We start from the raw sequence: 24,032 nt of genomic DNA, 5'->3' as shown, positions 1-24,032 counted from the left end.
CCTCCTCCCTGGCCTCTTCTAGTATGTAGCAGGTCACCTGGTCTTCAGCCTCTCTGTGTTCCCTGCTGGCTGCTCTCAGGACAGCCCCCATTCTTTGGGTGTGTCTTTGGCCCATCGAGAACCATTGTCCCACAGGTAATTAGCATGTCCACAGGCTCCACAGGCTCGGCCCTGCCCAATGCTTAACCACATGCAGGGAAATCTTCAGTTTCTACACAGATTACAGATCTACACACACAGACATTATATACTCACATAAACAGTGTACACAGGATCAGAAAACAACAAGCTCCCATTCAATACCCCACATGGCTCCCTTTCATACAGATTTCTGGGACCAACACCCCCACCTAGGGGTGCAGCAGCGATCTGGCTGCTTCCCTCCAATTCGGCAATGTGACAGAGACCATATCAAAAGCTTTGCTAAAGTCAAGGTATATCCCATCCACTGACTTTCCCACATCCAGAGCCAGTTACCTCCTCATAGAAGCTAATCAGATTGGTCAGGCATGACTTGCCCTTTGTGAATCCATGTTGACTATTCCTGATCACTTCTCTTCCAACTGCTTCAAAATGGATTCCTTGAGGATCCCCTCCATGATTTTTCTAGGGACTGAGGTAAGGCTGACTGGTCTGTAGTTCCCTGGATTGTCCTTCTTTCCCCCCCCCCTTTTTTTTTAAAAGATGGGCACTACATTTGCCTTTTCCCAATCATCCAGGATCTCTCCCAATCTCCAAGTTTTCAAAGATCATGACCAAGGGCTCTGCAGTGACATTTGCCAACTCCCTCAGTACCCTCGGATGCATTAAATCCGGGCCTGTGGATTTGTGTGTGTTTAGCTTTTCTAAATAGTTCCTAACTTGTTCTTTCCCCTCCAAGGGCTGTCGACCTCCTTCCCATACTGCATTGCCTAGTGTATTTGTCTGGGAGCTGACCTTGTCTGTGAAGACCGAGGCAGAGAAAGCATTGAGTACTTCAGCTTTTCCCACATCATGTGTTACTAGGTTACCTCCCTCATCCATCCAGTAAGGGCCCCACACCCTCTCTGGTCACCCTCATATAGCTAACATGCCTGTAGAAACCTTTCTTGTTACCCTTCTCGTCCCTTGCTAGCTGCAATTCCAATTGAGCTTTTGTGTTCCTGGTAACTCCCCTGAATTCTTCAGCAATATATACTCCTCCCTGGTCCTCTGTCCAAGTTTCCACTTCGTGTAAGCTTCCTTTTTGTGTTTAAGCTCACCAAGGATGTCCTCGGTAAGCCATTCTGGTCGCCTACTATATTTGCTTTTCTTGCTGTGCATCGGGATGGTTTCTTCCTGTGCCTTTAATAAAGCTTCTTGAAAATACTGCCAGCTCTCCTGGACTCCTTTCCCCTTCATGTAAACATCCCAGGGAATCCTGCCCATCAGCTCTCTGAGGGAGTCAAAGTCTGCTATTCTGAAGTCCAGGGTGTGTATTTTGCTACTCTCCTTTCTCTCTTTGGTTAGGATCCTGAAATCTACCATCTCATGATCACTACTTCCCAGGTTGCCACCCACCTCTACTTCCCCTACTTGTTCCTCCCTGTTTGTGAGCAGCAGGTCAAGCTGCACATGGCCCCTGGTTGGTTCCTTCAGCACTTGCACCAAGAAGTTATCCCCAGCGTTCTCTAAAAGCTTCCTGGATTGTCTGTGTACTGATGTATTGGTCTCCCAACAGATGTCAGGGTGATTGAAGTCCCCCATGAGAACCAGGGCCTGTGATCTGCAAGCTTCTCTCAGTTGTCCAAAGAAAGCCTCATCCACCTGATCTGGTGGTCTATAGCAGACACCAACCACAACATCACCCCTGTTGCTTCCGTCTCTAAGCTTAACCCATAGACTTTTGTCCCTCTAAATAGTGGAGTTCTGAGGAATCCTACTGCTCTCTTACATATGCTGCTGCAACTCCTCCTCCTCCTTTTCTCCTCCACCTGTTCTTCCTGAACAGTTTATACCCTTCCATGACAGCACTCCAGTCATGCGAGTTATTCCAGTGAAATCATAGTTCTTCGACTGGGCCAGGGCTTCTAATTCTTTGTTTGTTTCCCAGGCATCTCGCATTTGTTTACGAACACCTTAGATAACCAGTTGATCGCCCTACCTTCTCCATCCAAATCGTGGTTCCTCCTTCATTGCTCGTTCCTCCTTGTGATTCTTCCCAGTGTTTGACTTCCTCACTCTACCTCAGGGCTTTGATCCACCTAGTTTCCCTCGTCCCTAGTCCAGGAGGTCTCGGACGCTGGTGGTTTCTGCCAGGATCAACCTCTGGTGCACTGAAGGAGACTCCGCCGCCTGCACGCATAAGGCTGGATTGTGGAGCAGGGGCTCCGAGGGGAAGTTTGCTCCCTCGGTGGCCACAACGGACCTGGTCGGTGAGGATGGTTTCCAGGTCTAGAAAAGTTCCTGGTAGAACTAGGCATCTCTGAGAGGTCTCGCAGAAGACCCCTTGGGTGAGAAGAGCTGCCCAGTCATATTGGAGTCCTCAGAGGTGGCAGCGTAGGAAGGTATGCTCCAATGTGCTCCATGCCAGACTACCTGCACTAAAGAGGAGTCTCTGCAGGGCCTGGAGGCGGAAGGTCCAGACCTGGCTGTGCACACAGACCAGACCCTGTCTCTCTCCTCCTCGTCTCTCTTCTTCTCCTCCCCCCCCCCCCCTTCCAGGGGGGACACAGGACCCCTGCAGAGACCCAGTGCAGTCCTGGCCAGAACTCCAGGGCTATCCTCTGGAGTCGGGCCAGGCTCAGGGTGTTGAGGCGGTGCCAGAGCATGGACAGGACTAGCTGGTTCAGCACCCTCCCCCTCAGGGAGACACACTGGAGCAGTCCTGTCCATCTCCCCAGCCACGCACCTGCCCTGGCCTCCAAACCCTGCTATCTCACTGGTGGAGAGGAATGTGTGGCGGATACACTCCGAAATGAAGCAGCAGACCTGGGCTCCACCTGATGGCCTGAAGCGCGGGAGGGAGCCTGCTTGCCACCTGTCCCCGACCACCAAGCCAGGGTTCTTGACCCAGTTCCCCCGGGTGGAGGAGGCCGCAGAGTAGATGGCTTGGCAGGTCTCCCCAACCCCCCCCACCCCCCTCCCCCCACCCCCCCGCACCAGGTAGCCCGGGTCCTGGACCACGAGGAGCACATCGTTGGCCCACGCTGATAGGAACAGCTGCAGCGCCGGCGCTCGGAGCACCAACTCCATCCACCTCCCGTGGAGAAGACTGAGGAAGGGCTCAATCGCCAGAGCAGACAGCTGGCCTGATAGCTGACATCCTTGCTGTACTCCCTGCCCAAAGATGACTGGCTCGGTTGGGGTCCAGTTGAGCCTGACCAAATACTCTGTGGAGGCATACAGCACCAGGAGAGACCCCATGAAAAGGGGCCCGAAGCTTAAGGGCTGCAGAGTGCTCAGGAGATACCCATGGTCCACCCTCTCGAAAGTCTTTTCCTGGTCCAGGGACAGGAGGGCCAACGAAAGACCATACCTGCACCCAAGCTACAAGGGATTTCGGACCACATAAAAGTGATCAAAGATTGTGTGGCTTGGGACAGTAGGTCTGGTAGGGGTGGACCACTTCTGCCAGCACGTACCGCACTCGAAGCGAGATGCCTTTTGCTATGATTTTTGTAGTCCGTGTTGAGGAGCGATGTGAGACGCTGGTCACAGAGGTCCCCCTCTTTCAGCAGCAGGGCAAGCACAGCTCACCTCCGCAACAGAGAGAGGACCCTGCTCTCCGTGGACTTGGCCCAGACTGTGACTGGGTCTGGGCCAACGATGTCCCAGAACATGTGGTAGAACTCTATGGTCAGCCTATCTATGCTCGGGGTTTTGTTGTTGGGCATGAGACGGAGGGCTTTCGAGAACTCAGCCAGAGTGAGCGGCCAGTCCCAATCGACCGCACTGACTGTCGGGAGTTCAGTCCAGAGCACCCTGCAGGCATCGCTGTCGGTCGGATCTGGGGAGAATAAGATGTTGAAGACCCTGGCCCTTCCACAACATCTCCAGAGCTGTGAGGGGGAGGTGTCATCTTCTACCAGGTATCAGAGGGGTAGCCGTGTTAGTCTGAATCTGCAAAAGCGACGAGTCCTGTGGCACCTTATAGACTAACTGAAGTGTAGGAGCATAAGCTTTCGTGGGCAAAGACCCACTTCGTCAGATGCATGTCATGCATCTGACGAAGTGGGTCTTTGCCCACGAAAGCTTATGCTCCTACACTTCAGTTAGTCTATAAGGTGCCACAGGACTCCTCGTCGCATCTTCTATCAGGAGGCAGATGATGTTCCTTCTAGCCCCCTTCTTTTTCTCCAGGGTGCAGGAGACAGAGGTGAGATCGAAGGAAGGTGCCCTGGGCTTGGTGGTCTTTGGGGGCCCAGAGTTCCTCCAACTTCTTTCGGCACTCCTTAGAGGAGTGGTTGCCCGCGGTTGGATGCTAGGTGCCTCTCATGCTTCAAAATCTCCTGCTCCGCCTGCTGTGTCACTGCATCCCTCTGCCAGCTGGTGCCCCGGGAGGAGTCACGACAGAAGAGCCGGGCCAAGGAGGAGAGGGTGGTGCAATTGAGTTGCTGCCCAGACCGAGGCCCGCTGGCAATAGGCCGTCCTTCCCCTGAACTATCAGGGTTAGACATCCTGGGTTTATCTCCTCAAAGATGCAGCTGAAGTCCGTCCCTACGGCCCCAGGGTCCTCTCCACCAGCTGCCTAAGCAACAATTGCCTCAGTGGTAATGATGGGGCGGGGGGGCAGCTCCATCTGAAGCCTCCTTAGGGATGGACTCTGCAAAGGAGATGGGTGTCCTCAGCTGGCGCCTCCTGCTAATGCTCAGCGGGGGTGGTGTTAGCAACAGTGGCCCCCCCTCATTATTTTATTGGGGGTCCTTCCTGTTATCCTGGTCGCAGGGGGGAGCTTGAGCCTGCGAACTGCGGGGATATGCATTTCCCCCCAAACGAGTGTCCAGCCTTCCGAGGTGGAGGGTTGGTCAGCAGGGGTAGAGCTAGGGGCACAGGTTGTGGTGGGGGGAGGCCTAGAAGGCAAGGGAGGAACAATGGGGGCGGGGGGGTGTAAAGGAAATCTCCCCCTGGGTTAAGCCCTCCCCTGGCAGCAGCCATGCCATCCTCTCCTCCTTGGGCCCTGCTCAATCAGGTTCGATAAAGGTGGGGTCTGCCCGCTCACCAGGGCGGGCTAGTGGGGCGCCCGAGCAGAGCCGTTGGCAGGAAGGGCAGCAGCGGAGGCCGGACTACTCGGGGGGGGGGGGGGGGGGCTGGTGGTGTTGGGGTTGGCTCCCTCCAGGGTTCCTGGACACCTCCTCGGACTGGGCCGGGGGTAGTTCTGCCGTACGTGCCTCGTCTCCCGGCAGAGGAGGCAGCGGGTCTCCTCCCAGGAGTAATGGACCCAGTACAGGGCCCCCTCATAGGGCACCCAAAAGGACACCCTCCAATGCCATGTGCCACCAGCGGCATCTGCAGCTGTATCTGCCAGCGGGAGGACAGAATGTGGCCGCCGGCGGAATCGTTGCAGCCCAATGGGAGAGGGCTGATGGTGGAAATGTGCTTCCCCAGGGAGGAGAGGACAGGTAACAGGGCAGCGTTTGGGGAGGAAGGGTGGAACAGAGATTAACGCCACCCATAGGCCTAGGTCCTCCAGTGGTTCGAAGGGCACGTGCACACCCCCAACTGCCAGGCCCCTCTCCACTACCTCCTGGGTGGCGGCCTCCGAGGCAAGGAAGAAGACCACCACGGCCGAGGACGCCACCACTCTCGCCAATGCCCACGCATGTTTTGACGTGGGGCGAGGCGGGGACTAGGAGGCAGCAGACGCTGTGCTTCGTGGTCAGGGTGGGGAAGGGGCCCCAGTCGATAGCGATGGAACTGGAGATGGTGGTTGGGGTAGAGAACACAGCAGTGTGCAGTGGGGTAGCAGCGGCCACCTGGGAGTATGCTATGGGGGCCGCGGGTGGAATGTTTGCAGAGCTGGTGTAGGGAACGGCTAGGGAAGGAGGAGTTGCAGCAGGCAAGATGGCCTCAGCAGCGGGGGCTTTGGCCTGCCAGGCCAGCCCTTTTTTCCAGCCGAGGTGGAGGCTCCTCCAGAATCGGGGAGTGTTGGCCATGGCAGCGGTGGAGCCTGGACGGGGGCTTGAGAAGTCAGCCACAGGGATCTTTGGGGCCATTGTTAACAGGGGTGCTTTGGGGTTAACAGGGGTGGGGAAAGGGGCAGGGCCCTTCTCCATCACAAGGGGAGGGGTTGGAGGAGGCCCAGATAGCGAGGAGCAGGGGGGAAGGGTCAACTGCTTCTCCCCACCAAGCAGCAGCCAGGGGAGGAGGGCACTGAATTGTGGGGGGGAACCGAGGCAGGGGATAGCAGCCACTCCTCCCTGCTGGAATGGAGGTGGGGGAGCGCACTGAGTTGCGGGGGAGCAACCGAGGGAAGGGGGCAGCAACCACTCCTCCATGCTTGGCTGGATGCAGAGGAGGAGGGCGCTAGAGAAAGGGGCAGGGACGTATGGTGGGGAGGGGGCATGATTGGGAAGGTGGGGCAAGCAACCACTCTTCCCTGCTGGGATGGAGACTGGGAGGGAGGGCACCAAGTTGCGGAGGTGAGTGGGTGGGCAGGCGGCCAACTGAGGGACAGGGAGCCTGCAACCACTCATCCCTGCGAGGCTTGAGACCGAAGAGAAGGGTGCTAGAGAGAGAGAGAAGCGCAGGGATGCGGGGGTGGGTGGAATACTTGATTTTGGGGGGGGGGGGGGGGAATGGAATGGAACCCCTCCCTCCCATTAGAGTGTATGCAGGGCGGGGGGGAGGGAGGGTGCTGGCGGGGGAAGGGTGTGAGCAGGGCAGCTGAGGGAGAAGGCGGGAAAGGTAACCACTCCTCCCTGCAAAGCTGGAGGCAGAGGAGTAGGGCACTCGTGGGATACAACAGGGGCCGAGGTTACAGGGCGCCGGCTCCTCGAGCTGCCCTGGGAAAGAGGTCGTCTATGGCAATATCAAAGGGAGTGTAGTGAAGGGCAGATGTCCCGTTGAGGCAAAAAGATTTGCTTTTGCGCAAAAGCATCCATGGCCAGTCTAGACGCGCTTTTGCGCCAGAAAGCCCTGATCGCCATTTTAGCCATCGGGGCTTTTTTGCACAAAACAGTTCTTCCCTGTCTACACTGGCCCTCTTGAGCAAGTATTCTTGCGCAAGAGGGCTTTTTCCTGAGCAGGAGCGTGAAAGTATTTGTGCAAGAAGCACTGATTTTGTACATTACGAAGTCAGTGCTCTTGCGCAAATTCAAGCAGCCAGTGTAGACAGCTGGCAAGTTTTTGCGCAAAAGCAAGTGCTTTTGTGCAAAATCTTGCCAGTCTAGATGCACCTGTGGTGTTCATAGCCCTCAAATGCTTTTAGGTGGTTACTGGAGCTTCCCCGTGGCCAAACTCCAGGTATCTCGTTGTTTGAATATTTTCCACACAAATGGAACCTCCAGCCTCTTGATCCTCTTTGTTGCTCCTGTAGGGTCCTATTAGTCAAACTTTCAGGTGCAGAAGTGACCAGAACAGACTGCTGTGTTCTAGAGGCAATCACACCAATGATTAGAGAGGAACATACCTCTTCCTCCTCCCAGCCTTCTCTTACACTCTCTTACATGTGAAATGATCACTTAGCAATATGTGAACTTCTGTGCTTTCCCATTGAAAACATCTTCAGTGTACATGAACATATGTAATACTGTAGTTCTCAGAGTGTTTCATAACCGAGATTATCTGGCTCCATTGCAGCACTACTAAGCTCCTGTTAGAATACCACTTCTTCAACTTACTCCTAGTAGATGCATCACTTTGTATTGAAGTAGGGAGAGTAGGCAGGAGCGATACTAAAAAGGCTCTGAGGGGAGGTCTACAGTACTTAAGTTTTGTTGAGGAAACAGACACCCAAGTCTCCAAAAAAGAGTTGCCAAAGTGTGTTTACACTTGCTTCCTCTGTTGACAGATTGTGTCCACATCTTTAGCTCCCTTGTTGAGTGGGTATGTATCCCACAATGCTCAGTGACACCATCTGTCACTAGGTGGTGTGGGACTTCTGAACAGAGCACAGGGCAACTTGGGACTATGCAAGACCTCCTCTTAGGCACTGCTTTGTTCAGAGGCTTCCAGCGTTCTTTCACACTTACTTTTTTAAACTGCCATTCTCTGCTGAGCCATCTGGCATCTGCAGTGAGCAAAGGGATCCCCCATGTCTCTTGCTGCCATGCACAGGGTCCTCGCTACAGTTGACAGCACGCAAGAGCATCTTGAAGTTACTGGCGGAGGAAGATGACTTGGAGAAGCCTGATCAGGCACATAAGGACAGCAGCAATCTGTCATTGTACTTGACAGTCAGAGCAGCTGTACAGGGTAGCTCAGTTCTTTTGGGCTAGGGAAACCAGCAGTGGGTGGCGGGATCATGCCATTATGCAGGTGGGGGATGAAGAGCAGTGGCTACTGAACTTTCGGGTATGTAAAGCAACCTTCCTGGAGCTGTGTGCTGAGCTGGCCCCTAACCTGTGGCACAAGGACACTAGAATGAGCTGCCCTCAGTATGTTGCTCCCACTGTCAGTGGGGGAGCTAAAGCTATATGGACACAATCTGTTGATGGAGGGAGCAAGTGTAAACACATTGTGGTGACTTCTGCACGTCAACATTAGTTGACCCAAAAACGTGGTAGTGTAGACATACCCTCAGTATGGCAATTCACTGGTAATCTAACAGGAGGAAAAATGTGGTCTGTGTAAATGGTTGAGTGGGAAGGAATAGGTAAATATTAGAGCAAGAACATCTGGTGTCTCAACCGTCCTCCTGCAGTTCTTCCCTAACCCCCTGACCCTGGGCCTCAGCTAAGGATTTCTAGGGAGTGTGTGGAGTAAGTTCAGGATGCATGAAGCATAGGGCAGTGGTTTTCAAAGTTGGGTCGCAGGCCCACTTGGGTAAGCTGCTGGCAGGCCTGTGTTGCTTTGTTTATCTAAGTGTCCATAGCCTTGCAGCTCCCATTGACTGTGGTTTGCTGTTTCCAGCCAGGGGCTGCTGTGGGAAACGGCGTGGCCATGACCCAACTTTGAAAACCACTGGTATAGGGAAAGGAGAACGTAGTCAGTCCTCTTCTTTTGAGCTCAACACAGACCCCAGAGGATGTGGGTTTTTTTTTTCTTTCAAAGAACGGCAGAGAAACTGTTTGAGACTTAATTTCCCCTTAACTACTGACAGCGAAAAGTAAAGTGGGGTAAAAGGGGTGACTTTTCTGGGAGATGTAGACAGGTAGGCCCTTCAGTTGGCTAAACCAAGCCTCTTGGTGGTCTGCAGCTGCTGAATTTGAGGCCGTGGTGGAAACGGTCAGAATTATGCCCCAGGTTTTTGTCTTTCATTTTAAAAATACATTTTCTAAGAGTTCTCCATTACAAAGCACTTTTTTTTTTTAAAAAGTGCCAGCAGTGCCCTTCTACTAGGTATATTGGCCAAACTACACAGTCTCTACACCAAAGGATAAATGGACACACATTAGGAAAGGTAATGCGTGCACACAAACCTGCGGGGGAACACTTTAACCTCCCTGGACATTTAGTAATGGATTCGAAAGTAGCCATCCTGCCACAAAAGAATTTCAAAACCTGATTTATAAAGGGGGACAGCTGAACTGGAGTTCATTTGCAAATACAATCAATTTAGGAATGAATAAGGATCTTAACTGGTTAACATACCACACAGGCAATTTCCCCTCTCTTGATAGTCATGTCTCCACACCAAATGCTGTGAATAAGCCACTTCCAGCCTGACTTGATTAGCCTTACTAATACAATATAGATCCATGCCTCTGTAACTTACACTCCAATTCATCTGATGAAGTGGGTTTTACCCACGAAAGCTTATGCCTTAATAAAGCTGTTAGTGTAAACATAGCCTTAGGCTATGGCTACACAACAAAGTTATTTTGAAATAACTTTCCTAGCATCTACACAGCTAAACTGCTATTTCGAAATAAAGTTGAAATAGCGGAATGCTTATTTCAAATTTGGTAAACCTCATTCTACGAGGAATAACGCCAAATTTCAAATAGCTATTTTGAAATAAGTGCTGTGTAGACACTTATTTCGAAATAGGGGGCCTCCAGCCTTCCCAGGGAGCGCTGCTGGCCACTCCACCCTCAACTAAGACCACTCCACTCCCTCCACCCTCCCCGGAGCCCTTAAAGGGGTAGAGACTGGCCACGGTGCCTGTGCCAACTGCTAGCCCCGAGCCAGCAGTCACTGGCCCCTGACCCAGTAGCCCCAAAACATGAGCCAGCAAGCCACTGGCAGCCAGCCCTGCACCGCTCCCCAGGAGCAGTCTGCCAGCTCCCAGGAGCCTGTCAGGGTCCGGAGAAGGCGGGCACCTTCCTGGTCCAGGGTGGAGATCATGGACCTTATTCAGGTTTGGGGGGGATGCCCCCAACATCCATGATCTCAGCCCTAGATGGAGGAACACGGCCGTCTATGGCAGGATAGCTGCCAGCCTGGCCACATGCAAACCCAGGAGCAGGTTTGTATGAAAATCAAGTTGGTCCAGTGAGGCCCTGAGCTTCCCCTCCCCCTGACTTCCCCCTTCCAGCTCCCTCCTCCCAGTTTTCCCCCTCCCCTCTTCTCCCCTCCCCTGCCTCCTTTCCCCAGTGGTCACCCCCCCCCCCCCCGCCCAGTTTTGTTAAATAAAGAGCCCTTGTGTTCATGAAACTACATGTATTTTATTTGTCATCAGGAAGGGGAGTTAGGGAGGGGTAAGTGGAAGGACGTGAGGGAGGAGTGTGGCACAAGCCCCCAGTGGGGCAGACCAGGGAGGCTCTTAGTGCTGCTCAGGGTGGAAGCTCTCCCGTAGGGCCTCCTGGATACTGACAGCTCCCCGATGGACCTCCAGGCTGGCAGCCTGCAGAAAGTGCAGCCAGGCTCACAGCAACGCAGCCACGAGACGCACCAGAGTGCCCGGGGCAGCTCTGGCTCCATGTTGCAGAGTGCTGTGGTGTCCCGAGTGAGGGTAACCAGAGCACGCAGAGACAAAATGCTTTGCTGTCCCTCATTGAGGTAGACAAGCAAGCAGGGAAAGCTGAGAATCGGCCGTCTGGGGGCGGGGGTCCCTTTAAGCACAGACCTCAGATAGCCTCAGGCAGCAGCCCCACACAGTAAGTCCTGACCTGGTGCCCTGCCGGAACTGGTTCTGGCCAGCCTTAAACACGATTCAGCGTCCACTCAGTGTGGACGCGCTATTTCAAAATAGCAAAATGCTATTTTGAAATGTATTTTATGTGTAGACATGTTTATTTTGAAATATCTTATTTCAAAATAACACTATAGTATAGACATATGCTGTGAGACTATCAGGTTATTTATTTATTTTGAAATAACTTCCAAAATAGACAAGGTCAACTCCCAGACTACTGCACTAGGCAATGCAGTATGGGAAGGAGGTGGGCAGCCCTCGGTGGAGAAAGAATAGGTTATGAGCTATTTAGAAAAGCTAGCTACACAAATCCATGGGTCTGTATTTAATGCATCTGAGGGTACTGAGGGAGTTGGCAAATGTCAGAGCCTTTGGCCATTATCTTTGAAAACTCGTGGCAATTGGGAGAGATCCTGTGTTGTGCTTAAAAGAAGCACCCGGGATCTTTTTCAGGGGGATAAGGCAACATGCCACATTTATTGAACATACGTAGATCAATCAGTACTTGTCATATGTATATGATACACTACACTCCTGCACTCTCACACACAAGCACACTCTGTCTTGTTACCAAAAGTTGCTCCCCCTAACTACACTGGCCAGGTGAGTTAGATGGGGGAGGGGTGAAGCCGGGCTCTCTCTCTCTCTCTCTCTCTCTCTCTCTATCTATATATCTATATAAATCTAAAAAGGAAAGTTTCTGTTAATACAAAGTTATAGGAGAAATGTTACAGAGATTCTGTAAGAACACTTAACAAAGATATATCTAAAAGGACAAGATCTTAATACAAAGTTATATGAGAATGATAATATTACCGGAATTTATCCACATTGTCCCCCTTTTGACCCCTCAAGAACAATTCTTGAGTGGGTCACACTTTATATAACTAATTAATGGCAATATACTGAGAAGAATTACAACCACAAGCTCAAATTGTAACACACATTCTCTTTATCCAACAACACTTTTAATAAACAATATTTTGCAATAAGATGGAAGTCCAAGTGAGTGACCAACCCTTATGTGTAAAATGTAGTTACATCATATACATTGCTGCACAGGGAGTTTAAAGAAATGCCTCCTGTGTTGATCCTATAAACTCCCTGCTAACAATAACATAATTGTCAGAGGGGGAAATACTGGCAGTGTACTGCCCCTTACAGTCAGGGATGGGGTTACAATGGCCTTAAACTTCCAATTGTATGCAACATCCAGGTGCATTCAGCTGGCCTTACAGGCTGAAAGTTGATTTAAACATTCCAATTAACACTGATTTTTTTTGACCAATGTTTTCACATATCTATCCTTTTTGTTTAATAATTTAACCTTGTGCTTTATGTTTATTCTTTTAAGTTTTTTTTTATCAATAGATAAACCTTGTGTTTCATGCATAGTTTTTCTTTTAAATGAACCTTTACCACTTTTTCCAATGAGCAAGATTCAAATTCCTTGGCCTCTACCCTTTTGAGAGAGTGGTTTCTGTAAATACACTCAAAATGCATAATGCTTATTAAACCTTTCCTGCCTAATGCAGTATCATTTTTAACACAGTATACGAGCTAGTAAGACAGACAGACATTAGACAAACATAAAACAATCTTTGTTGCAACAATACATCCATGGTGTTGTAGGGGGTTCAGCTGGTACCAGCTTGTCCTGATTTTCTGAAAGACCCCAAAAAAACCCCATACTTCTACCCCTTTGGGGGTTGCACATTATTATTTACATACTTTTTCTTTTACAAATATGCTTTCACTAGCCAATTAGCCCGTCATAAAACGGGATTTTCAGGTCTCTCCTCCACGTCTTATTCCCTTTCTATCTCGATCTTCTCTCCTGAGCCTCCGGGCTCTCGCTCCGTCTCTCTCTCTCTCTCTTCCCCGCCCCCCCCCCGTTCCTCCTGCCTCCCCCCAGCTCTCCTCGGTCTCCTGCCTCTCTCTCTGTCTCTCTTTCTCTTCTCCTTCCCCTCCTCCCTCTCACTCTCTCTTCTCCTCCTCCTGCCTCTCACTGTCTCTTTCTCTTCTCCTCCTCCTCCTCCTCCTGCATGGGGAGTGCGGAGCCCAAACGGCTGTTTGTGCCACTTGCTCCCGTGGGGCAGCCTGGCTGAGCAGCTGCCTATGAGTTCCAGCTGCCCCCTTGCACCATTTACCTTCACCCCAGCACTGATCCTGCAGCCTCCCAATTGTCCTCCACCTCCACCTCCCCCTCGTTCCCCCGGCCAGGCTCAGCACCCAGCCCCCACTCACAGGTGCCGACTGCAGGACTGAGCAGGGGGCAGCCATGGAGCAGGCAGCTAGAGAGAAGCGGCATTTTCCCCTTAAAAGTGCCGCTTCTCTCCAGCTGGCTGTGCAACTGCTTGTGCTCCTCCAGCCCGCGCCTCCCTCCTGGGCCCGCTCCAGGTTGCGAACTCTCCCGGGCTGGTTGGACCAGACGTCAGCACAGTAAGGACATGACGGAGTCTCCAGGACCCGCCCCCGGCCATGTACGTCAGCACCCCGCTCCCCTTCACCTCCCGCCATGGCGCTTGGCTGGGCCGCCGTGGGGGAGCCCAAACAGCCACTTGCTCCCCTGCGGCAGCCCGGCTGAGCGGCGCAGAAGTTAGCAGAGCGCCACGGTGGGAGGCAACAGCGCCGGCCAGGGGGAACAGCCAGCATTTCAGCGTTAGTGTCACAGACATTGGGTTACTATATATATGATTCCTCTCTTTCCTTACAATTACTCCTATAGTTACATATTTTTGTTTTGTAGGCAAAACAGGTTTCAATGGTTTCTACCCCTTCTTTTGGGTGAATTACCGCATTGTGTAATCATCAAATTCAGGAGGTGTACTTCAGTTTTCTTCTTGTACAGCAGACTAGGTTAGCAAGTTTCTGCTGTGTTAAGTTTATGCATAGAGAATAGCCAAGAAACATTATTACTGTAATTCTGGAGGATTTTCAGTGTGAGTTGTGTTTCCAATGACCATTTTTCTAAAAGCATTCCTTTAGACTACTTATCTTTGAGACCAGTTTGTTAATGGCATCTTTAAATCTTTGCTTATACAGACCCCCTTTTGTATCTGTTTTCACATTTAGCATTGTGCAAACATAAATCCTTTTTCTTGCTTGTTTTTAGATCTTGAGATTTTTAGATTCTAATTTTTACTTCGAAGTAGGAATAAGAGATCCTCCGGAAAAGGGCTTTTTTCTGGAGGATCGGGGCCAGTGTAGACGCTCTTTTCCGGCTTTTCTAAAAGCCGGAAAAAAGCGGCGGACATTTTTATTTAAATGCCGCGGGGGATATTTAAATCCCCCGCGGATTTCCCTATTACGACCTGTAAAATTAGCATGCCCCTTTCGGAAAAGGGGCCAGTGTAGACATACCCAGAAAGTACAACCTGTTGTGGCTCCTGGAGCCTTCACAGGATTTTGATTTGTTTGCAGTTTTTACTCCTTCTACAATATACATGGCATGTCACAAGAAAATGTGCAATCTTTGTTTATAACATTACTTAGCTATATTAAACTTTGCATAAGGTGTAACTGTTTTTTTTATGTTCACAGAGTTTTCCTGTGAGCCAAACTGTGTCTGCTTTTTCTTTTCCTTTTTTCTTTTTCAGTATTTAGCTATTTTCCCCCTAGGTTTTAAATTCTGTGGATGTCAGCAAGAGCCGGTTTCATCCACGGGTTATGCCCAAATTTATGCAGGATATATTTAAAAGGAATCTCTTTTACATAATTCAGTTCCCCCCCCCCCCCCGCCCCCTTTTAAGGGCTACAGCACCTTGCCTGACCCCAGATTCCCTTTTTCTAAACATTAAGAATAGTCCAACCCACAATGTTACAAAGTATCCCAAAGTAAAAGCCTCCCACAATGTTACTAATTAAATATTCCCAGCACACTGTGCTATAAGCAAATATCTCCAACACACAGGGTACGGCTAGACTACATGGCTTCTCAATACTTTTTCATTACCCTGTAAATGCTCGTGGTACCTTCCCCCTTTCACATTCTCCACCAAAATGTTGTGCTTAAAAGAAGCACCCGGGATCTTTTTCAGGGGGATAAGGCAACACGCCACATTTATTGAACATACATAGATCAATCAATACTTATCATATGCATATGATACATTACACTCATACACACACGCACACTCTGTCTTGTTACCAAAAGTTGCTCCCCCTAACTGCACTGGCCAGGTGAGTTGGATGGGGCTTCTGCTGATTGGGATCGATGCTCCCATGTTGACGACGAAAACCCGGGGTTCCTCTGCAAGATGCCTCATATTTATCCCTCTCATGCAGCCAATTAGTCATCATCTTGCCTTTCTTAATGCTGCTTCAAAGAGTTCTTCCAAAGGCATGCACTTGCTGCTTGACTCCCAAGCCCTCTGTATGTCCAGTCTTCTTAATGAGCTCACTTTACAGGTATTGTCTTGGATCTGGCTCCCAGACCTTCTCCACCCTTGCAACTGCTGCTGGAGGTGCTCCCCTTTCAGTCTCCATTCACACCTCATTCATTTCAACAGGGCAATCAAGGAAAGGGGAGAGCTCAAAACATTTTTTCTTACAAGATCTATCTAACTATCTAACTAAAAAGGAAAGTTTCTCTTAATACAAAGTTATAGGAGAAATGTTAGAGATTCTATAAGAACGCTTAACAACGATATATCTAAAAGGACAAGATCGTAATATAAAGTTATATATGAGTGATCATATTACAGGGATTTATCCACACCCGGATGCAGGGCCGGCCTTAAGCAGATTCGGCCGAATCGGGCCCCGCACCTAAATGGGCCCCGCGCTCTGAACCCAGAAGTCGGCTCCCTCGGCTCGGCCGGCTGGGTTCCCCGCCTTTATCTGCGCACGCTGCCGGCTGCTGCTGCTGCCGCCGCCATGCAGGTGAGCGGGGAGATGCATGCAGGTGAGCGGGGAGGGGAAGGGTATTGGGGGCTGGAGGGGGAGGTGCTGGGAGAAGGCTTGAAAGGAGGGGTGGGCATGAGAAAGGTGGGGATGGAGCAAGGCATGTGTGAGGGCACAGGGACATGAGGGGAATGGGGGCAGAGAGTGGTGAGGGGATGGGCATCAGGGAAAAAGGGGGCAGGGGCAGTGAGGGAAGGGGGGGCACTAGGAGGGTGCAGGGCTAAGGGAAGGTGCAGGTGCCAGGGGATTCTGGGGTGAAGCAGAAGGGCAGACACCTGCAGGGGAGGGACCAGCACCAGAGGAGAGAGGCAGGGCAGGTGTGTAGAGGGAGGTGTTAGAAGAGGAGTAGCTCACATGATCAGAGTGGGGCTACTGGAGGAGTGGGCACAGGGGGGAGAGAAGGGCTGGTGGAGGGGGGGCAGGTCGCAGGAAGGCTGAGGGCAGTGAGAAGGGCAGGAGTCAGGACAGCAGAGGAGGGTGAGGAGTTGGGGGGCAGCAGGCACCAGGGGAGATGATGGAGCAAGGAGAGGAGACATGGCAGCAGAGAAAAAAGGGAAAGGTTTATAAAATATGTATTAATAACTTGGTCTGCTGCCCACGGCCAGTTTGTTTGTGCCCCGCGGTGCAGTTTGGGTTTATGTGGGGATCAACACGTGGCTGGCGAGTGGGAGCCAAAACAAAAGTAGTCAGTGTAATGATCTTCTGTTGATGTGTTTTAGTAGTTAAATTCTTGGACTGTCATTGCTCATGAAAAGTGCTGTCACATGGGTAGAAATCGGGGAAATGTTGCATTTTCTTAATATCAGCAGAACTGACTTAAATAGGGCCTGCGTGTTGTGTAGTCTTGCCTTAATCTTTGTATTCATGCCTGTCAGTGTGAGAGAAGCTATTTGTATATATTTGCTTGCATATGCAACCACACTTAAGTTGAGGCCTCAGCATGTTCTGTAAGTATCAGTGTGGCCCCTGGGGCTTCCAAAGTTGAGTTGCCATAGCTCATCCCTGACAGGTGTCTGTCTAACCTGGTCTTAAATATCTGCAATTTAAGCCCATTGCTTCTCATCCTAACCTCCGAGGCCAAGCAGAACAATTTTTCTTCCTCCTCCTTATGATACTCTTTTAGATACTTGAAAGCTGCTCTCATGTCCCTTTTCGGTCTTCTCTTTTCCAAGGTAAGTCCAGTTTCTTCAGCCTTGCCTCATAGCTCATGTTCTCTAGACCTTTCATCATTTGTGTCTATCTTCTCTGGAGTTTCTCCAGTTTCTCCACGTTTCCTGAAATGTGGCGCCCAGAACTGGGCATGATACTCCAGCTGGGGCCTAATGTAGATGGCTCATTCCCTGCCTAGGGGACGTGAGACTGGGCGGGTTAATTTCCAATCCTCAGCTGTGTCTAGACTGGCCACTTTTTCCGGAAAAGCAGTTGCTTTTCCGGAAAAACTTGCCAGCTGTCTACACTGGCCGCTTGAATTTCCGCAAAAGCACTGACAATCTCATGTAAGATTCTCAGTGCTTTTGCGGAAATACTATGCTGCTCCCGTTCGGGCAAAAGTCTTTTTCTGAAAAATTTTTGCGCAAGAGGGCCAGTGTAGACAGCAGAGATTTGTTTTCCGCAAAAAAAAGCCCCGATCGCGAAAATGGCGATCGGGGCTGTTTTGTGGAAAAGCGCGTCTAGATTGGCCACGGACGCTTTTCCGCAAAAAGTGCTTTTGCGGAAAAGCGTCCTGCCAATCTAGATGCGCTTTTCTGAAAATGCTTTTAACGGAAAACTTTTCCGTTAAAAGCATTTCCGGAAAACCATGCCAGTGTAGACGTAGCCCTCCTGTTTATTCTTTTCCTAAGAAATGCATCCCAGGATACTCAAGGAGCTGATAGAGGAGGTATCTGAGCCTTTAGCTATGATCTTTGAAAAATCATGGCAGACAGGGGAGATTCCAGAAGACTGGAAAAGGGCAAATATTGTACCCATCTATAAAAAGGGGAATAAGAACAACCCAGGAAACTACAGACCGGTCAGTTTAACGTCTGTCCCAGGGAAGATAATGGAGCAGGTAATTAAGGAAATCATATGCAAACACTTGGAAGGTAATAAAGTGATAGGGAATAGCCAGCATGGGTTTGTGAAGAACAAGTCATGCCAAACTAATCTGATAGCTTTCTTTGATAAGATAACGAGCCTTGTGGATAAGGGAGAAGCGGTGGATGTCCTATACCTAGACTTTAGTAAGGCATTTGATACGGTCTCGCATGATATTCTTATTGATAAACTAGGCAAATATAACTTAGATAGGGCCACGATAAGGTGGGTGCATAATTGGCTGGATAACCATAGTCAGAGAGTTGTTGTTAATGGTTCTAAATCCTGCTGGAAAGGGATAACAAGTGGAGTTCCTCAAGGGTCTGTTTTGGGACCCGTACTGTTCAATATCTTCATCAATGATGTAGATATTGGGATAGAGAGTACGCTTATTAAGTTTGCAGATGATACCAAACTGGGTGGGGTTGCGACTTCTTTGGAGGATAGGGACATAATTCAAAATGACCTTAGCAAGTTAGAGAAATGGTCAGAGGTAAACAGGATGAAGTTTAATAAAGAGAAATGCAAAGTGCTCCACTTAGGAAGGAACAATCAGTTCCATACATACAAGATGGGAAGCAACTGTCTAGGAAGGAGCATGGCGGAAAGGGATCTAGGGGTCATAGTGGACCACAAGTTGAATATGAGTCAACAGTGTGATGCTGTTGCAAAAAAAGCAAATATGATTCTAGGTTGTATCAACAGGTGTGTTGTAAGCAAAACTCGTGAAGTCATTCTGCCGCTCTACTCTGCACTAGTTAGGCCTCAGCTGGAGTACTGTGTCCAGTTCTGGGCGCCACATTTCAAGAAAGATGTGGAGAAATTGGAAAGGGTACAGAGAAGAGCGACAAGAATGATTAAAGGTTTAGAGAACATGACCTATGAAGCCAGGCTTCATGAACTGGGCTTGTTTAGTTTGGAAAAAAGAAGATTAAGGGGGGACATGATAGCGGTTTTCAAATATCTAAAAGGGTGTCACAAGGAGGAAGGAGAAAATTTGTTCCTCTTGGTTTCTGAGGACAGGACAAGGAGTAATGGGCTTAAAGTGCAGCAGGGGAGGTTTAGATTGGACATTAGGAAAAAATTCCTAACTGTCAGGGTGGTCAAATATTGGAATAAATTGCCAAGGGAGGTGGTGGAATCTCCCTCTCTGGAGATATTTAAGAACAGGTTAGATAGACATCTGTCAGGGATGGTGTAGACGGAGCGTGGTCCTGCCTTGAGGGCGGGGGGCTGGACTCGATGACCTCTTGAGGTCCCTTCCAGTCCTATTATTCTATGATTCTATGATTCTAAGCCAGGAGGGGACAGTAGTTCTGATGGGGGTTGGAGAGGGGATGGAAGCCAGATCCAAGATCAATGAGCCCTGGGAAGTGGGCCCATTGAAAGGAGACTGGACCTGTGGATGCCTTGGGGGTCAGCAGCAAGGGTCTGCTTTGGGAAGCCCTCTCTTTGGAGGTGAATGTGGCAGCATTGATACACCACCCAGAAGCAGGCGCCACAGACACTAACTGTAGGTTCATGGGACGGCTCTCACAGATCTTGCACATGCATAAGAGGATAGATCTGCGGGGGGGCCGGAGGGGTCAGTTGCCCCTGGGAGAAAAATAATATAAAATTTAGTTAAAAATAGATGTCACACGTTTTTAAAAGGAATCCCGTATCTCCTGCCTTTTGTCTATTTTTGTCTCTTTAGGCCCCCAGTTAAAATTTTCAAAAGCACTTGAGTGACTAAAGTCATTTTTGAAAATTGGACTTGGAAATCTAAGCTCAGATTTTCAAAGGTAATTAAGCTCCTAAAGAGACAGTTACCAACTTGGATCTTCAAAGATATCTATCTGATCTTTACGCACCTTTGAAAATCTGGTCATAAGTGTCCTAGTCAGTTCTGAACGTGAGATGTAAGTCCATTAGCAAAAATTTTTAATGAATCTCTAAACTCAGGGGTTGTACCATTTGACTGGAGAATTGCTAATATAGTTCTTATTTTTTAAAAAAGGGAAAAAAAGTGACCCGGGTAACTTACAGGCCTGTTAGTTTGACATCTGTAGTATGCAAGGTCTTGGAAAAAATGTTGAAGGAGAAAGTAGTTAGGGACATTGAGGTTAATGGCAATTGGGACAAATTACAACATGGTTTTACAAAAGGTAGATCGTGCCAAACCAACCTGATCTCCTTTTTTGTGAAAGTAACAGATTTTTTAGATAAAGGAAATGCAGTGGATCTAATCTACCTCGATTTCAGTAAGACATTTGATACAGTACCACATGGGGAATTATTGGTTAAATTGGAAAAGATGGGGATCAATATGAAAATTGAGAGGTGGATAAGGAACTGGTTAAAGGGGAGACTACAGCGAGTCATACTGAAAGGTGAACTGTCAGGCTGGAGAGAGGTTACTAGCGGAGTTCCTCAGGGTTCAATTCTGGGACCATTATTATTTAATCTTTTTATTACTGACCTCGGCACTAAAAGTGGGAGTGTGCTAATAAAGTTTGCGGATGACACAAAGTTGGGAGCTATTGCCAATTCAGTAAAGGATCAGGATATCATACAGGAAGATCTGGATGATCTTGTAAATTGGAGTAATAGTAATAGGATGAAATTTAATAGTGAGAAGTGTAAGGTTATGCATTTAGGGATTAATAACAAGAATTTTAGTCATAAGCTGGGGACACATCAGTTGGAAGTGACGGAAGAGGAGAAGGACCTCGGAGTCCTGGTTGATCACAGGATGACTATGAGCCATCATTGTGACATGGCCGTGAAAAAGGCTAATACGGTCTTGGGATGCATTAGGCGAGGTATTTCCAGTAGGGATAAGGAGGTGTTAGTGCCATTATACAAGGCATTGGTGAGACCCCATTTGGAATACTGTGTGCAGTTCTGGTCTCCCATGTTTAAGGAGGATGAATTCAAACTGGAACAGGTACAAAGAAGGGCCACTAGGATGATCCGAGGAATGGAAAACCTGTCTTATGAAAGGAGACTCAAGGAGCTTGGCTTGTTTACCTTAACCAAAAGAAGGCTGAGGGGGGACATGATTGCACTCTTTAAATATATTAGAGGGATAAATACCAGGGAGGGAGAGGAATTGTTTAAGCTCAATACCAATGTGGACACAAGAACAAATGGATATAAGCTGGCTAGTAGGAAGTTTAGACTTGAGATTAGACGAAGGTTTCTAACCATTAGAGGAGTGAGGTTCTGGAACGGCCTTCCAAGGGAAGTAGTGGGGGCAAAAGATCTATCTGGCTTCAAGATTAAGTTAGATGGGTTTATGAAGGGGATGGTTTGATGAGGTAACATGATCTTGGCAATTAATTGACCTTTCGCTATCAGTGGTAAATAGGTCAATGGAGGGATGATAGGAGTTGCTATAGAGAACTTTTTTCTGGGTGTGTGGCTGGTGAGTCTTGCCCACATGCTCAGGGTTCAGCCGATCGCCATATTTGGGGTCGGGAAGGAATTTTCCTCCAGGGTAGATTGGCAGAGGCCCTGGAGGTTTTTCGCCTTCCTCTGTAGCGTGGGGCACGGGTCGCTAGCGGGAGGATTCTCTGCATCTTGGGGTCTTTGAACCATCGTTTGAGGACTTCAATATCTGAGATATAGGTGAGAGGATTATTCTAGGAGGGGTGGGTGAGATTCTGTGGCCTGCACTGTGCAAGGGGTCAGACTAGATGATCAAAATGGTCCCTTCTGACCTTAAAGTCTATGAGTCTATGTAGGAGCCCAGTCCTAATTCCTTCAGGCTTCTTTTTTTTTTTTTTTTTTAAATTTGAACATTTATCTACACTAATTCCCCTCCTTTCTCTTTCACTATCCAATAAATGCATGGATCAAAATTATAGGTGCTTTGTGAATATGCTGACTTGAGAGTGGAAAGATTTCATATTATCATATATGATTCCTGGTAACCCATCTCAAATATGAAAAACTAGGTTGATACCTGTTCACCATTTGCAGGATCTCATTAGGATGTTTAGTGGAGAAGATACTGTTGGTTTTTTTAAATTTATACTGTGGGCAAAGCATGGGCTCACAAGAATTCCTCCATTGTTTTACCATGAGTCTCAAAACATTTGGTGTTTTTTTTAAAGGCCTGGAGTCAGTTGATTATGTAGGAATCTCAGCTTTCATTTAAAAAAAGTTCTCTCTACTTCTGGGCCTTACAGCTAAGGAGAAAAGCTTTAAAACATGAACCCTAAATACTCAAGAAACAAAAGGCCAATACAAATCCAACATGTTTTATTTTTAAAATATCTTATGATTTGTAGACCATTCTCATAACTTTGTGTAGGCGTTCCTTGTGATTTGTGGGTTGGCAATACTGCTCTTTGATTGGTGAATTTAGAGAGGTCTCTCCTTCAGTTTCCCTTTCCACCCTCCTTTTTTGTCACAGGTAATCAGAGAATCATAGAGACAATGGAGAGCAGGGTGAGTCCATGACTATGGTTAATGACTGGTCAGGGTGACTAACTATTACCAGCCAGTGGTCTGAATGAGCTATCTACTGCCGTCTGTTAATCAACTGTAGGAAAAGGCTACACAAGCAGACCGTATTTATATAGACAACCTACTTTGCCACAGAGCTCAGTAGACACACTTGCTGTGTCAAGGTGATCAATTTTGGCTCTTTTGGGTTGAAATTCACTTAAGACTTGGAGCTGGGAGAATGAAATGTTGTTATCCATATTGTAGGATTAAAAGGTAAAAGACCTGAACTTAATATGACCTGGCTTAGGGTCTACCATAACTTGAACACTAAGCAGAGGATAGTGAGTCACATCTAACTGAAAGTCACAGAAGATGGAAACAGGTTTTATTTCTGGCGGTGCTGTTGCATAAATTGCAAGGTTTTGTCCCCTTGGAGGCTAGTCTGATTTACCCCAAGAAGAGAGTCACACTTTTAGGCTGGGTCCAACTCAAGTTTATTGGTTGCAACCAAGGTACGGCTAAGGAACTCAATGTTCAAAGCAGAGCCGACCCCCAACATCTCATAGGCAGGGGTTTTTATAGGGTTAACATCCTTCCTGGTTTAGGTGCCTTAACATGATAGGTTACTTCATTTTTGACATTTAGCATTCCTATAGGTCAGGTTAATTTTCCAAATGAGGTTAAATACAGTGCCTACTTGCTGACTTTGCGGTTACAGCTGTGTTACATTCATTCACTTTTGCTGAACAATGGGCGAGCCATACAGGCAGTCCCCGACTTACGTGGATCCGACTTACGTCGGATCCCTAGATACGAACGGGGTGAGGCAACTCCCGCACATGCGCAGCAGCATTCCCGGGGCTCGCTCACCTGGGTCCTAGGATCCTCCTCCTCCTCGGGCCGGCTCCGACTGGGGTCCCGCAGAGCTGCAGGGCAGAGGAAAAGTGCCTCCCCATGCCCGCTGCCCCCCCCACCCCCCTGCCAGCAACAGGCTGCCCCCTTCCCTGAGCAGCAGGCTGCCGAACAGACAAAAGCAGCCTCTCTGCCCCTCCTCCCCTCTATACATGCCGGGCTCCCGGAGCGCAGCAGTGTCCCCGGGGCTCGCTCACCTGGGTCCTAGAATCCACCTTCTCCTCCTCTTCGGCCGGCTCCAACTGGCCTCTGCCTGCAGCAGCTGGCCACAGGGACAGGGATCCCGCAGAGCTGCCGGGCAGAGGAAAAGTGCCTCCCCACGCCCGCTGCCCCCCCCCCCCCCCCCGCGGCCTCTCATCCTGCACGCCTCCCCCCTCCCCCCCTGCCAGCAACAGGCTGCCCCCTCCCCTGAGCAACAGGCTGCCGAACAGCAGACAAAAGCAGCCTCTCCGCCCCTCCTCCCCCTATACATGCTGGGCTCCCTGGGCAAACAAAGACTCCACCA

The 24,032-nt window shown here is 49.3% G+C and overlaps 1 protein-coding gene across 3 annotated transcripts in view; it reads left to right on the top strand.

Annotated features, from left to right (window-relative positions):
• The window catches only part of LOC149520870 (E3 ubiquitin-protein ligase ZNRF3-like), a 367,062-nt gene that overhangs the window by 28,543 nt on the left and 314,487 nt on the right, over positions 1 to 24,032 (top strand). The gene's annotated exons all lie outside the window — the stretch shown is intronic.

This window comes from Pelodiscus sinensis, chromosome W (genome assembly GCF_052426305.1).
Source record: "Pelodiscus sinensis isolate ZL-2025 chromosome W, ASM5242630v1, whole genome shotgun sequence".
NCBI lineage: Eukaryota > Metazoa > Chordata > Testudines > Trionychidae > Pelodiscus > Pelodiscus sinensis.
Note: the sequence above shows the minus strand (reverse complement) of the source record. Positions and strands in the feature narration are given on the sequence as shown.